This window comes from Tinamus guttatus, unplaced genomic scaffold (genome assembly GCF_059628265.1).
Source record: "Tinamus guttatus ecotype Peru unplaced genomic scaffold, ASM5962826v1 Tinamus_guttatus_pri_ptg000140l, whole genome shotgun sequence".
Classification (NCBI taxonomy): Eukaryota; Metazoa; Chordata; class Aves; order Tinamiformes; family Tinamidae; genus Tinamus; species Tinamus guttatus.
In genome coordinates, this window is record NW_028288674.1 from 1,328,500 (window position 1) to 1,331,403 (window position 2,904).

Below are 2,904 nucleotides of genomic sequence, written 5' to 3' on the forward strand. Positions count from 1 at the left end.
AGCGTGTGTATGTGCACAGACCTTGTCACAATCCCACGGTGCCAAACAACCAAAATTCAATCAGTAACACAAGCTCCTGACTCACACATCCACACCGAAATCCTTGACAGCTACTCATGTTAACCAGGAATTTCAATTAGCTTAATTACGAAACTACAGGTGAAAATAAACACGCTCGGTCCTTCACAGACCGTGGCTGCTGTAGGTTTCTCCCTCTCTCTGCGGGTACCTGCAGCCAGAGCCGGAAACCCCGGTCCTCATCCTTCAAGGTGAACAACGCGCGGGGACCAGGGCACCCCCTCTGCGGATCCAAACCCCGGGCGGGCGCTCGAGGCCGGCAGCAGGTCGCTACGGGCCGGGAGGCCCTGACCACCGCCGGGTGCTGCTGCCCCTCGTCTCAGGGGCGATGCCACCGCGCCGGGGGCGACACTCGCAGGCCCCGCTCGCGTTTCCCAGCTGTGCCGCAGGCTCTGCGCCTCAAGGGCTGCGGCCAAAGCAAACACAATTAAGATTCATAACGATGATTAAAAAAAAAAAAAAAAAGCCTTTATTTCTCTAAATCGGGCTCAAACCCCCATCGCCTCCTGCTCTCCCTCCCCGGAGGCCCCAGCCGAGCGCCCGCGGGGGCAGGTGCCAGGGCAGCCCCCGCTCCTTCCCTCTCTGCCTCCCGCCCCGGCGGCAACAAAGGCCGCCGGGCGCCGCCGCGGGGGGGCACAGCCGACAAACGCCAACGTACATAGAATAAGAGACACGCGTAAATACACATTATATATGGGGGGAGGAGAGGAAAGGCCGCACGGGGGTAACGAGCCGCTGGAGCCACCTGCGCCGCCCAGAGCGCTGCATCCCCGCGCCGAGCGCCCGGCCCGCCCGCCCGCGGCACGGAGCGCTCCGCGCCCGGCGCACAAAGCGGCGGGGCCCGGCGGTCACTCACCGCGAAGGCAGCGCGCGGCGCCGCTCGGCTCGGCGGGGCCGCTGCGCCCGGCCCGGCCCCGCTGCCGGCGCCGGGGCGGCCCCTCCGCTCCGCGTCGCTCCGCTCCGGGGGCGCTGGGCCCGGGCTCAGGCGAGCGGGTGGCCGCGGCGGGGCGGTGCGGGCCGGGCCGAGAGGGCGGCTCCCCCGCTGCGGCCCGGGCGGGCTCGGCCGGGAGCCGCCGCCGCCTCCGCCTCCTCCTCCGCCGCTGCAGCGTCCGGGCGCCGGGGTCGCCCCGGCCCCATCAAGGCCGGGCCGAGGCGAGGGGGCCGCGCGAGGCGGGGTGCGGGCAACGGCGCCGCTGCCCGCGGCGGCTGGTGGCCATCTTAGTCCTCCTCCTCTGCCGCCGCCGCGGTGCCGAGTGCCCCCTCCCTGCCCGGCTGCCAGCTCTGCCTCCTCCTCCTTCTCCCTTCCTTCCTTCCTCCCTCCTTCCGTCCGTCCTTCCCGGCGCTCCTCCTCCTGCTCCCGCCTGGCTGCAGCCGCCGCGCTCGCTGGCGCCTCAGGGCCGCGGCTGAAATGGCGGCTGCGGGGGGCGGCCGCCCCTCGCGGCCAGCGCGGTGCCCAGCGCCTCTCCCTTCGGCTTGCTTCGACGGTGCTGCCGTTAATTACCGATTTTTAGTTATTTAGTTAGGTCTCTGGGTTGGTTTCTGCCTCTTCCCTGACAGAAAACCAGAGCCGGCGAGACCCCTCAAGTCCCGGGAAGCAGCTGCAGCCGCTTGTGCGCCATGAGCCGCCTCAGCCCTCACTGCACTTGAAGCAAAAATCCTCGTTGAAGGCCCCGTTCTTAAGCGGCTTTAAAACGTTGTCAAACCCAAAGCAGAGAGGAGAGACATTTCAGTTGAATAAATACAAGAATTCCCGTGCAGAGTGAAAAGGAGAAAAGGCAGGTAAATACAGGAACATGCAAAGCTTTGTTGGGTTTTGGGTTGTTTTCTGTACTTGTTTTCCTCAAGTATTTCCTCAAGTTTTAAGGAAACCATCTGCAAAATATCACAAGTGGTGTGGATAAAAAAAGACTGTACATCAGTGCTGTCCAAGCATAAGAAAATACTTTACCTCTCCCATCCCAGCGTGTAAGCACAGAGATGGTCATTCATTCCCCAACACCATGGGAAGGTCTCTGGAGTGTCCTGACATCCTAAGGACTCCTTTTTATGCAATAGGCAAATGTTATTACAACGTGGAGCCAAGCTTCAGCCGTTCAAGCAGTGCGAAGGTGTGTGCACACGTGTGTGACCAGTCAGCCCTTTTCAAGTAACTTCTAAACACTATTCTTCCAAGAACTAGGCTCTTAACAAGCATTCATCTCCTAGTACTTGATTTCTTCCCCTCAGAAAATTTCTGAAAAATCTTCAGTGTAAAGGCTAAATAACCCACTGGAGAATCTGACTGCAGGGGCAAAAGAAAAAATTGCAATAAAAAATATGCAAAGCATTTCTTTAGCTTGTATTTCATGGGCAAATAATGACAAGCAAGTAATGGACAGTTGCCTCTTGCCTCTGCTATGGAATCTTATTAAATGAATATTTCACTGTACTTGAGGACAAAGGGAGTAAATGGGATTTATCCTGTTCTCCTTGTATGGCCTTTAACATCAAACCTGTAAATCTACTTACGTTTATGTTCAGTGTTGCACCTCTGTTTAGTCAGCATTGGAAATCATCCCATTTCTCTGTAGGTGGAGAAGGATACCTGTAAGACTCAGAGAGCTCTAAGGTGAAGCCTAAAAAGCTGATTCAGCCACTAAGATGACCAAACCTGCACTTGCTACAGACAAAGGCAAATTTCCAAGCAAATGGAAATTGGAGGGAGAAAAAAAAAATCAACTTTAAAACAAACCCACCCTTCTCCACTGGAAAACAAAATAAGTAAGTGTGGGCTAATAGCCTCCATGTCCATGGTACAACATGTCCTTTATCTTTTGTAGGCATTTT

The 2,904-nt window shown here is 57.3% G+C and overlaps 1 long non-coding RNA gene across 1 annotated transcript; it reads left to right on the plus strand.

Annotated features, from left to right (window-relative positions):
• The first annotated feature begins 1,460 nt into the window (after nt 1-1,460).
• LOC148595218 (uncharacterized) lies at nt 1,461-1,681 on the plus strand. The gene is made up of 2 exons (XR_015913215.1): nt 1,461-1,527; nt 1,602-1,681. It is a non-coding gene; the product is annotated as an uncharacterized LOC148595218 (long non-coding RNA).
• The last annotated feature ends 1,223 nt before the right edge of the window (nt 1,682-2,904 follow it).